The sequence below is a fragment of the Vanellus vanellus genome, assembly GCF_965231255.1.
Source record: "Vanellus vanellus genome assembly, chromosome: 4".
NCBI lineage: Eukaryota > Metazoa > Chordata > Aves > Charadriiformes > Charadriidae > Vanellus > Vanellus vanellus.
In genome coordinates, this window is record NC_138909.1 from 65,283,791 (window position 1) to 65,297,461 (window position 13,671).

Here is a 13,671-nt window from a genome sequence, read left to right on the forward strand (position 1 = left end):
GACCATTGAAGAATGTAATTTTAGAATAAATCCATGTATTCTTAATCTGTAAAAGTAATGTGTCACTATATCATTATTCTTACTTGCAATTTAGAGGATCATGACACAGTATCCAGCTTAAAAGTATTTACACTGACATCCTCCAGTTCTATTTTCAGTTCAAATATTGTACATCTGGAGTTACTTAACAGACTCTCAACATAGATCTCAGAATTTGGGTCCAAGTGATTTGTCATGACTTTAGTATTGATATTCCAGAACTCTAAGGATATCTCAGATGGAAGTGGAGTAATTTAAGGCTTCCAGTATCCTTTTTTAGTACTTATCTGTGTTTATCTGCAACTTTGACAATAAGATCTTGGATTTTTGTTTGTCAGGTTGTTTTTTTTTAACAGCACCAGTATGCTTATAAAATGTCATTGACTATAATAGGTCATTGACTGCATGCGCAACACAGAATGTTCTATTGGACTGCAATATGCTTAAAGTTAGAAAATGTGACAAAAATCCTAAGCAGGATATAACTACAATAGGATTTTTGATGATGTGGTACAAACCTGATATGAGCAAAACAATTCACCATGGAAAAAATTCAAATAAATAAAATTTCTTCTTAGATAATATAATATAATAATTTTTCTATCCAGACACATAATTAAAATATGAATGATATTTCCTAGAAAGGTAAAGGGAAGATTTTCATTATCATACACCTATTGAGTTGGTCACAGCAGAAAGAAGGATGATCGTATCTTAATGAGTTTAATTAGACTGCAACTTCATTAACTTTTTATAATTATATATTCCCAGGCATAATTGACCCAGTGTGAGCTAAACTTGTCTTAATAAACATTCCCTGAGGAAAGCTAAGTTCACATATAATTTGTCCTTAATCCACCCTGCAGCCAACCTAGCACCTGTCCTCACTGAGGCTGAAGACAAAGAACGGGAGGCTGCCATCCCAACTGCACATATGACAAACTTCTTGGCTTCTCTTATTCTTTGTTTTCATTCCATTTAACTTGGGATCTAAAATTCTTCTAAAGCATTCAGTAGTAGATGATCATAAAGTTGAAACAATGTGAAAGTGTAGTCACATCTAGTTTCTCCATCCCACATTTGTGTCACTTTCAGGGCAAGGAACAAGCTTCTCCTATTGCTGGTCATTGATTTGTATCTAAAATATCTTGTGCTAATCAAAATTGAGGAACTAAAAAGGAATTATATTGAAGGCAGTCCTAAGTCAACAACAGAATAAAAGTCTTTTTCACACTTTAGAAGAAAGAACAAATACACAAAGCAGCAGCAGCTCTGTTATCATACCTTCCTTTCCCATCTCTGCCTAAACTGATGTTTTAGAGCTTCCAGATAGTCTATTTAGGGGAAAAGTGTTAAAGAGCTGAATTTAACTGTGACAACTGTCATTTTGTTAAATGGCTTCTTGAGATCTGAGATTTTTCACCTTCACTTTGTCCTATCTGTGAGGCTGCTTGACATAGAAGTCCCAGCTCTCTCATCTCCAATGACCTGGCTACCTTGTAAGCAGCATTTATGCGGCCAGAGACAGCATCCCTAGCGCATATGGTAGCCTTTAGCCCTAAAGTAGAAGAATCCCCAAATTTTGCCTTTTCTTCTGAAATATATTTCAACAAAACATGTTGTTATTTTTCAATTAAATGCTGAATTTAATTTTTAACTTCTACCTTTATCAGTTTTTGTGAAGTTTTCAGAAGCAGCTGAAAAGCAAACCAATGTTTCCTGATGTATTCCTTTCTTTTCTGCACTGTTTTGGTTTTTTTTTCTTTGCTAATTTTCTGTCTCTCTCTGTATTCTGTTTATTTTAAAAGTGTTAGCCTTAGTCATCCAAGAATCTTTTTTACCATATTGTATTGGGATTAAATGTCAAGGGGGGTGAGGGGTGAGGGGCAACCTCTGTGGTGAGAGGCCAGGTACTGCCCTGTGCTGGACACAGCTGGTTCCAACTGGTTCCAGCCAGTTCCATGAAACCAACAGCAGTATACAGCTGAGCTGAGTTGAACTGGTGGCACCTCAGTGAAAACACATTTCAGAAAAGGCAGAAAGTGCTGGACACAGAGGCAGATGGAACAGAAAGGGTAAGAAACAGTAGAGGTAACACAACAAAGAAGGAGGGGAAGGAGGTGCTCCAGGTGCCCAAGCAGCTATTGCCCCTGCAGCCCATGGAGGACTACACTGGAGCAGATATCCACTCTCTGGAGAACTCCACACCGGAGTAGGTAGATGTGCCCTGAAGGAAGCTGCACCCCATGGAGAGACCATATGCTCCTTGTGCAAACTGGAACTTATGGAGAACCTGTGCTGACGCAGTCTGCTCCTGATGGACTGTGGAAAGAACCCATGCTGGAGCAGTTCTGGAAGAATTGCAGCCGGTGGGAAGGACACAAGTTGGATCAATTCATGAAGGACTGTATCCCATGGGAGGGACCCCGTGCTGCAGCAGGGGAAGAGCGTGAGGAGGAAGGAGCAGCAGAGATGAATTTTTATGAACTGACTACATCCCCAATTCCCCATCCCCTGCACGACTCAGGGGGGAAAAGTTAGAATAGTCAGGAATGAAGTTGAGCCTGGCAGGCTCAAGGCAGGGAAGGGGAAATATGTTTCAGTTTTTGTCTTTGTTTCTCACCAACCTGTTCTACTTTTAATTGGCAATAACTTAAACTAATCTTCCCATATCTGAGTCTAGTTTGCCCATGATAGTAATTGGTAAGTGATATCGCTGTCTCTAGCTTGACCCACAAGCATTTCTATCTTTTTTTTTTTTTTTCCCCTCGTCCTGTTGACGAAAAGGAGTGAGAAAGCGGCTGGGTGGGCAACTGGCAGCCAGCCAAGGGCAACCCACCTCACACACTGTTGTGATTCTATGTCCAGAAACGCAGAGGGGAAAAAATATTCAGCCGCCTGATCTTATGACAAGCATACCGTGTCTTGGAGCGGATGCTAAGACAATGCATATTGCTCGTATTTCGGGAACAAAATTGCGAGCGAGAACTAGCACCAAAGGCAGAAGATTGTTTATGCTGTTGCTTTGTTTTTCTCATTTAGTCTCTTTCTTTTTATAGTTTTCTTATGTGCTGTCTTCCAAAAGAACCTGGTCAGACTTCTCCCTAAAAAAAGAAACAAACAAACAAATATCCAACTGGTATAATTTTTTCATACAAGTAAGAATAACAACGAGTTACTTCTTTGTTTGTATTCTGCTTCACCTTGCCTTCCCTCACTCCACTGTAAATTTTGTGCAGCCAGAAGGAGAGGAAATCTTTATCAAAAGCTTGCCTAGTTTCTTTCTTCCACTCTCTCTTTCTTTCCCTCCCTTCCTCCCTCCTTCCCGCCCTCCCTCCTTCCATTCCTCCATCCCTCCCTTCCTCTCTTCCTCCCTCTCCCTCTCTACTTCTCTCTTTCTTCCTTCCAGCCTTCCTTTTCCTTCCTTCCTCTGTCTATCCTTTCTCTGTATCTTTAATGAAAATTTTTAAAGAGCTTTAATGGTGGTTGTTGCTATGGAACTAAATGGCCACACTGTTTATCCTCAAAACACTGAACCATTTTGTAACATTTCTAGCTGTTTAGTATTTTATAACATTAGGGTGAAGTTAGAATCCTGGATGTTGTGTCCTGGTTAGTTCTTTAAAATTAACAGAACAAGTCTAAAATTAAGCAAAGGTTGCATGGCTTAACATTTCTCATTACAACAAATATAAAATATTTCCTGATTTCAGAAAAAATATCTGAAGCATTTAGAACACTGGAGCACGTGAAGTTTCTGATACTTATGCAGTTATTAAAAAGTTCTTTTCCCCCCTCTTTTCTTAAAGGAAACCATTTGCTAAACACCTGATTTAATTTATTGAAAATAACTACATATAGAGAGAGGAAATTGAAAAGATACATTAAAACCTTTTGTTATTGTACTGATTACAAAATACAGTCACTAGAAATATGATAATTCTAAAATATACACTGGAAACAGGGGTCAAATACAGAACGGAGCAGGGAAAGCAACAGTCCTTTATTATCTGCATCATAAATAAACTAACCAAAGCTACAGATAAAAAGATCTAGAAGATGGGTGTTCCGTTATGTTAGTAAAAATTAATTTCTCTAAGCTACATGGCAGAGAGAAGCATGTTCATATGCTGGAATATCGCACTTTGCACATGTTTGTTCCAAAAGCAATACAGTTAATGCAATGCCATGCCAACACAGATGAACTGTGCTGCACCTGGTGCTGGACTTAGCAGTTTGTGCTGGCTTAAATATAATCATGTTTCTCTGCATTGCACTTTTTTTTCCTTTTTTTTTAACAAAACAAGCTAACCTAGTTCAAAAACAAAGACAGGAGAAAATAAAATTGCGTGTGCATAAAAATGTGCCGGTCAGCTATCCGATTGTGAAGGTAACAGCAAAGAAATTCAAATTTTTCTGTTTGGAGATAGTAAGTATAAGGATATATGCAAACTGCCCATCTTTTGAGCCAGTTCGCCTTCTTTTAACTGTGCTATAGAGTTGAGTCCAGGAATACTTATAGATCCATTTACACACTAACTCAAGCCTGATTCAGAAAATCACTTTGCTAAATTCCTAAACCAGAGTAAGGAATTCTATAAACCCATGTCTTGAAATTCTTCAGAGCCCTTAGGGTCAGTAGGCTGCAGGCTACTTTATGTTGGAAGTGGGAATCATTTAGCTATCCCCACCAAAATCACCTCGGATTTGTACATTGTCTTTGTAATTGCTTGAATCAGAAAACTATAAACCAGGTGTTGTTTAGACTACTTATTTATTTATTTATTTTTATTTTATTTTATAATTGGGAAAACTATAGTTGGTAACTTTTAACAAACTGATGTATAGGTGCTGTTTCTGTAATTTAACAGTAGTATTTGTAGCAAATATTTGAAGAAATAACATTACATTTTTCCTCACAGATAATACTGCAGGTATATGAAGAAGACACCCATTTCATGGATATTATTACAGAGAAGGTAAAATATAAGTGAATCAGAATTTCACAGATTTATATGTAGTGAGGCTGGGTGAGGGAGAGGAACTATATTTATTTCAAAAAAGTTTGAGGAAGAGTGAACTGGACAATCAAAGTGTAAAATACCTACAAAATTTGTTAAAGAAAGCTATACAGTTTACACCCAAAACTGAAGTTCAGACTCAAAATGATGATTAAGGGCTTGGAGCATCTCCCTAATGAGGAAAGGCTGAGAGAGCTGGGACTCTTTAGCCTGGAGAAGAGAAGGCTGAGGGGAGACCTTATTATGGCGTACAAGTATCTATCTAAAGGGTGGGCTGAAGGAGGATGGAGCCAGGCTCTTTTTAATGGTTCCCAGTGACAGGACGAGGGGCAATGGGCAAAAGTTAGAACACAGGAAGTTCCGTTTTACGATGAGGGTGACAGAGCACTGGCACAGGCTGCCCAGGGAGGTTGTGGAGTCCCCTTCCCTGGAGATTTTCAAGCCCCGCCTGGATGCAGTCCTGAGTAATGTGCTCTGGGCAATCCTGCTTTGGCAGGGGAGTTGGACTAGATGATCTCTAGAGGTCCCTTCCAACTCTGAAAACTCTGTGATTCCGTGATTCCGTGAAAAAACAGAAGAAAGCTGATGTCATATGTTTTTAAGGATAGTGCTTGAGAATTATTTTTTAAGAAAGCAAATATTGTACTCGAAAGAGAAAGTATTAAAGTTTGCCTAATTAGTGCCCAAGTTAATGTAATTCTTTTTGCTTACAGTAGAGTTACATTTTCAGCATTTCCTTGACTAGATTTATTTTCCAAAGTTAGCTGTAGCTAAGAGTCCCCCCTGCACCTCCAACAATAAAAGAGATTTTTTTAGTGCATAATGATTTCTAGGTTACAATTAACCTGATATTACATGTGAAATAGTTATGTACTAGGATCACTAACAAGCAGGAAATACTTTTTTGCAATAGAACTAGGATACGTTGATCCACAACTTAACACCATAGACAAATAAAAAAGTACATCTAATTGGGGAAGAAGTGCTATATATTGGTTCTCTCACTTAGGATTATCTCAAATATATGCAGGTCAGAATGAACTTTTAAATATCCTGCTTAAAAGTGGTCTTGGAGCATGTAAGCAAAAAGGTATGATTTATCTGCATGGTGCTATCAGAGGAGAAAACTGAAGCCATCCCTATGGCACTTCAGTGGTAATGACAAGGCTCTCTTTTGAACGTCTTCACTTGTTTCTGCATTAGATATGAATCAATGACAACAACTCTAAACGAGCTTTTGTTCTGCAGATAGAAACTGTGTTGGCCCTTTTATCTTACAGAAACTTTTGAAGGTTCATATCACTCCATAGTCCGTGTGCACTAGGAACTGTCTTTGCGTATGAAATCAGTGGATGTTTCTTCATAAAGAACAGAGAAACTTCATTTCCAGATGAAACTCACATTGAATGACAAAGTGCTGTGTTTTGTTTTTTTTTTTTCTTTTTGACCTCTCTTCCTTAATCCAAGGCAAGACAGCTCTGAATTTAGTCTGAAGACTATAAATGTCTTTCTTGTGAGAAAGGAAAATTTCTGGTACTCATTGTTAAAATATTGATTTAAAAACCTGTACATGAATGTGAATTACTTTTTGAGATGCTAATGATTTTGTCAACTGAGGACAATGATGAAGAACCGAGAGACAAGTATTCCATTCTGTTTACTCAGGGACAAATAACAGTGCATACTATGGAAAATGGCTGAGTGCTGTTAGTGTCTGACGTCATGAACAGTCATGTATGAAAATATATTTTTAGTATCTTGCTTGTAAAGTGCATTAAAACAGATATTGAGGTTTCTCAGTGTGTGGACCACAATTATTATTCTAATGAACATCTAATCCTAACTACACCAACAAACAACATGGACATTAAAAAAATGAAGATTCTCTACCCATTGTAAATTGATAACCCAACATATAAAATGGTAAACCACCTTCCAGACTGACAGCAGATACGAATCCTTGCTGCTCATATGGATTAGTAGCAGGTTAGTCACTGAGTTGCTTTTCTTTCATGGTACAGGAAAAAATTTTTCTATTATCTCCAGGAAATAATGGGTGGAAATGAAGGACACAAATGCAAAAAAGGTAGAGAACATCCATATTGTGGTAAAAAATACAAAGACCAGTTTCAAAGGCCTTTTATGGATAGAAATAAAGAAACAATAAGCGGTGATGGCAGAATCCCTTTCTTAATGCAAATGGCAGAGGCTGCAGAAACCTGGTACAAATCTGAGTGACTGGAAAGAAAGTTACTGGTCTTTAATTGATCAGGGATCTTACATATATATTCTGCTGTGTAGAAGTGTCTCCAACAGCGTTTAAGTCACACAAACAGATGTCCCACTCTAACTGAACCGTAACACATTGATTAGCCACAAGTATCTTCAGGAGATGAGCAAAAAGAAGAGTGATGCATAGCCCTGGGAAGATCCGTATGAGATACTGTTCTCACTAAGTGAAAGCGTGTGGCTGTGCGGTGCTTAGCTGCTGGCCAAGGTTATACCGCGACAACAACCAAATTACTCAATATTACTTTTGAAACCATAAGGAAGTGTTGCATTGGCAAAGCAGAAAATAGCATACATGGAAAATGAAAAAAAAAAAAAAAAGAAGGAAAATAAATGGGGCTGCAAATAAAACATTCTTTGGCTATGGCTGAGGAATAATTAAGTTGATACATCACTGAAAAAGAGGCAAGTCAAAAAAAAACTTTGTGGCTGCTCATACATTGCAGAATTCTGCATCTTAGAAAGTTAAAATAGTGTTATATATCTTATACACTATTGATCTAAAATGTGTTAAAAATTATTGTTAAAGCACAAGCACAGTACGGGAGCTGTGCGGAGCTTTCTTACGCAGTTTCATTGATTCTTTTGTCAGTTGAAGAGCTTATTCAAATATAAGCTTGCCTATATCCTCACATTTGTATTCTTTAACAACTGTATCTATTTCATTGTTTTATTATTATTAAATGTGAATTTACATTCCTGTAGGTATTGCTCTGTTCGAAATACCAAGAATAACAAGAAAGTATCCGATTGATTTCAAGGACTTGTATTAGGTCCTTTCTTTGTGCTTTTTTGGGGTTTTTTACAATATTTCCGAAAAAAAAATATGCCTCTCTGCATTAATTTCGTTCCATTTCCTGGAGACAATAAAAGAAACTTTCCTTACACAATTAAATGGAAACAAAGAGAACAAAGAGAAGCATCTGATCCCCACCTTCATGAAGAATGAGTTCCCAATAGTTCAATTTTTCCGAGCGGAAAGTTTGCAGTTTAACTGTACCCCAGCGTAGTTATCTAAAGGTAAAGCCTTGATGAAGAAAGATTGGTCATGCTAATTCAAGTGTGTCAAAATGCTGTTCTTAGAAAGGATTACCCTGAATTGAATAAAAGCTATTTTTTTAATTGTTGAATTTGTTTCATGCATTTGTACACTTCTTAAGTATGATAATAAGATCCTTAATAAGATCTGATGTATTGTGGGAAGATAAAAACTTTGCTAATATGAGACAGAATTAACTCTGATATTACTGTAGAAGGGAACATCAAATCACATTACATTTTTGTTTTTCTTCCTTCATTTCAGTGGTTATGTACTCTGCTTCACTGATGATCAGATTGTGTGAAAAGAAATATATCTTTATTAAAAAGGTTGATTTTCCACAAATTCATCATGATGCAAGATATCCTGGTTTGTTATAAAATTCTGAAAAGACAAGCAGCTGTATGGAACAGTTCATATTTTCTAAAAGAGTAAGCAAGGCACTCACATAAAAAATTAATAAGCCATATGTTTCAATCTAAAGGAGAAAAAGGAAGTTTGGACAAGATATATTTAATCTTTTTATCTCCCATAACTTCTTTGTTTCTCTGAACCTGTGAATAAAAAAAAACTAAAATATTTGCAACAGATCCAAATTCATTAAAATAGGAACATAATTTGTATATGATTTGGACAAACTTCCGGAAAGTCCAGAATGCGCTTTCAAATAAGGATATTTGCACACATATATAATGCACACACTTAGGTGTAGCAGACATTTTTATTAATGCAAGTCATTTTCTCCTATATTCAGAAAAGTAGAAAATAAGCAGATTTATCAAAAAGAGAATACTGGACTGCTCTCAAATGTAGAAAAATCACATAACTGATATGACTTAGAGGGTATATTTTGAAACAAGGATTCTGCTATGGTTGCACAGACACATACACACTGCAATGAAGATTCAGATGCTCACTGGATCCTCCTTCAATGGAAATACTGCAGTGCAAATTCTCATAGAAGTTACAGAACAGTAATGGATTGGAGCAGAAGCTGTGTGAGGGGGATATTGTATAATGTTCTTTTATAGAATTTTATTGTTTAATTACAAAACTGAACATCAAAATTAAGGTTGTACAGCTCTAATGCAAACCAATATGACTGCTACACAAATGAGAATAATATTCTAGAAACCAAACTACCTATTTTGTTGTTGTGCAAGCTATTACAAATAGAAATACCATGGTAGGGTAATATACTTTATACTCTCTAATACTGTCTATAGCTTCTTAAAAATGCAAACTAATGTTTAAAATGTTTATTATGCAGACAGCAGCATTCACCCCCAGGCAAAAATCAATACTGTGTAAATGAAGTCCAATACACACCCAGTTCCACTTCATTTTCTCCAGCAGTTTTTTCTATAATAACAACCCAAAGAAGATAGCATAGATGCTGTTATAAAGCCTTTTTTGAAAGCTCTTTCACACAAGACAGATTCCACAGTCACAAGTAGTTTATTAAAAGCTACTTCTTTATGCTAGCAAAGTATCTGAACCAGGCACTGCTACTTCAAAATCTGCACTTAGACATCTTCAGTTCATGTTGTACCTAAAAGGTCAAAAGCTCAAGAGAGGAAGGAAGGTTGCTTGTTTGCTTGCTTTGTAAAGCCAGGAGAGTCAAGTATGAAACAGCAAAGAATTACAGAATGGAAAAGCAGAAACCAGGAACTGCAACAGAAACAGGGAGTGACTACAAGGAAACTTTCAGAATGTGATTCCTTGATACCAGAAAGGGTAATACTGACCTTCTGTTCCCTTCTAACTCAGGAAATTAATTATGTCTCCTTTATGTTAACATTAGTGATCACGAGGATGTGCAGGAGATGAGTTCAGTCGAAGAACCTTACAGAAAACTTCTCCTTTTCCCCCAATTAATTTTTAGCAGAACTATTGAACTCCAAGATTACCACATGACTCAATAATTAATAGTTTATACACATATGAGGATATGCAAAAAGCTGGCCCATCTCTATAAAAAGAGTTGATTCAACACTAATTGTAAAACTACACCTACAGGAAAGAGACATGATGTTTCTCTACTTGAAAGGAAGTTATTAGGTGAAAGTGAGTTAGCTGAGGAGTCATTCCAACTGTGGAACCCATTTTAAGTATCATCTTTTCTGATGTTTTAAATTACATGCTCAGCTCAATACAAATAATGATGGAACACTATTAAAAAGAGCTGACACTCCTAAGTTTTTCCTGGTAGATACAATTCTTGACAATGACAGAAACGGATCTTCTGCATATACCAAAGTAATGCAAGAGAAATTAATAAGTGTGCCGGAAGATTGAATGAAAGAATGAAAGCTGTTGTCAAAAATATCAGAAATTAATAACACTTTGGATTTCAGCAAAGATGGACTGAAAAATGTATATGTGATAAAAAAACCCAAATCCTATCATTGTTAAGGAGCATCATTCAGAAAAACAAGAAAACTTTAGCTCTGGGGAATCTGCTACAACTCATATACTTTTGTTGATGCAATGGTATAAATAAAATTTGCTATATTCTCTGGTTAAACTGGATCCTAGTTGATTCCATCATAAGATATTTTAACCAAACATTACACACTTGTTCCAGTTGTTTAGACAAAAGGTCAGAGGAGAAAGACAGCTGAATATATTTTAGCAACATTTTCTCTCTGCAGTCTTATCTGTTGTGTATCCATTGAGACAACTTTTTTCAGAAATGAGTGTTCTTCTGGAAACGGAGCTCAGCATTTTGCTAAAATGTGGTGTTTCCATTATTCAAAAGTTCTCATTGTGTCAGTCACTTTGTAGGAGTATGCCTCAGGCTACAGAGGGCCTGGTGAACTATCACCAAAAGTTGTAATATGCAATTATTTTAGTACGTGGTATTTGATCTTCCCAGTGTTTAGAAGCCCAGCATCTACTGAACTGTATACGTGTCCTGGTTTGAGGTAAAACAGAACCCATTTTCTGTTCAGTAATTTCACTTTGCAGCTAAGCCTCTTCTGACTAACTGAACTTTCTGAAATTAGCAGCATATTGTGCAGACAGTGTTCGCTCTCAGAGTGATAAGACCGATGTTTATAGCTGATGCCCAGGCATGGGATGCAGAGAGGCTCCTGCTTATACTTATTGCTATAACACCGAAGGCCAACCAACTTTGTTATTTGCCCCATTGGAGGGTCGGAAGCAGAAAAGCATAGTGGGGTCCCACCTGCGGGGAGGAGCAGACAGGACAGGTGACCCCAAACTGACCAACAGGGTATTCCATCCCATCTGCCTCATGCTCAGTATAAAAGCTGAGGGATCAAAGGGTTGGCCTTTTTTCTTCAATGACTGGTTTCCGAGGAGGACTCTGTTCATCTGCCTTTGATCCCAACCTGTGAATTCCTGAATCCAGATCTCCATCTCCCATCCATCACTGAGTCCAGTCTGGGACCTTCCCAGGGTCTGCCAGTCTGTGTGCTTTTTAGGCAAATAATTGAATCTTTTTGCATTTTTCAACCCTCTTGTCCTTCAGCACTAGCTTAGTCTTTTAAAAGTGCATTTGTACAGGACCTGAGTAGAAATCTGTAACTATCACTGTAATTTAATGAATTCTCTTCAGTACTAGTTCAAGATCTAGTTTTATTATTTTTTTACAAAGCATACCAAAAATGTACATTCAAAATTGCTAGTGAAGCAGAACTTATGAATGACTGCTTTAGGACAGACTAATTTTGTCCTAGAAAATAAATATACATAATTCTGCATAACTTGTCAAGCTTTCTTTCAGTTCAGATTTGTTTAAGTGGTCCTTACATGTGCTCTTTAATCACATACCGTAACAAACACTACAAGAAGTACATTTTTAACATCCTTGGGTTTTATTTAAATGGCTACCATTCTATATTGTTTTCTAATTAAAAGAAGCTTTAAGGTAAGAGCAAGCAGAACACATTGCAAAAGAAGTCAGAAAAAAAATTACCTGTTGTGGTGTCAAGATGAATTTCAAACATTTCATTTCAAGGTATGGTTGAGATATGTAGTACCTGGAGTCAATTGTCATAAAAATTAAGAGTGCTGTGGGCTGAACCATCCTTTGATGGCACAGCTCATATGGATCATTTAGAGGCAATCTGAAGAATATATCCCGGAGAATAAAAGTAAACCCTTTTCCTTCTTTCTTAATGAAAATAGAGACTCTGAGATGGAAAGAAATCTTTGATTATTTTCCTGGGATCATTTGCCGATTTGATCATTAGTCCTGCAGGATTAGAAGAGGCCCACTGTTCCTTAAAATTTTCGGGGTAGTATATCTTAGCATTAGTTTCAGTTTATTTTAAAGGAAGGAGTCCTTTTCAGAAATAGGTGCAATTACTCATTTTGTCCTAATACTCATAGATGTTATAGTGTGGAATGAGATGAATGTCAAGCTCTAAGATAGTTAGACCTAACCAATTAATCTTTGAAAATGCCAGTAAGTTTGAAACTGATTAAAAAGAAAGAGGAGTTTTGGTGCGATGTGATATTCTAGCCGGTTTTGGTTACCTATGTATTAATTCACTATTTATGTCTAGTGCTGTCATAAATTGGTGAGGCATGAAATGGCCTATCTCCTAGTGATTAAGGAAGATAAGACATTAGTGTGGTTTGCATCTGAGAGATATTGATACACATTTATAAGCATTAGATCTTCTAAATTAACAAAAAAAGAGAACAGGAAGTGTTAAGATAATATTGTTGTTGAATTTGTTGTGCAGATTCTCTCTTTCTCAAGAGTATCTAGGATGTTAACTCATTTACATTAGACATCTTAATTTAATAAATGTACAGCACACACTATAACAGGTTATTTTTAAAGTGAAAATGATCTGGTAAAAATAAAGCTTTGTTTTTTCCTCTTGAAAACTGTATCATTGTCCTAGTTCTTCAACATGCCATGTATTTTGATGTACTAAGATGCTTATGCAGATCTCTCCATCCTACTATTTGAACACCTCCCACATGAATGAAGCAAATTAAAATTATGATGTTCATTTTACATCAACCCCCTTTCATTATTAAACTTTCTCTTTTTGGCCTCAATAATAAAATATTTTGATCGGGCAATGCAATAACAAATTCTCTACAGAGCATGCATGTCCAGAATTATAGAACTATAAAACTTTATTATATAATTTAACTTCTATATTTATAATCCTTATGGGAGGAAAACTTCTTTTAAAGTAAAGAAACTAAATCTTTTTACATATCATTAATGTTCTTGCAACTGTTTTGAGAGATATATTATATACTAAAAGAAAACTTATTATAACCTTTTTTCAC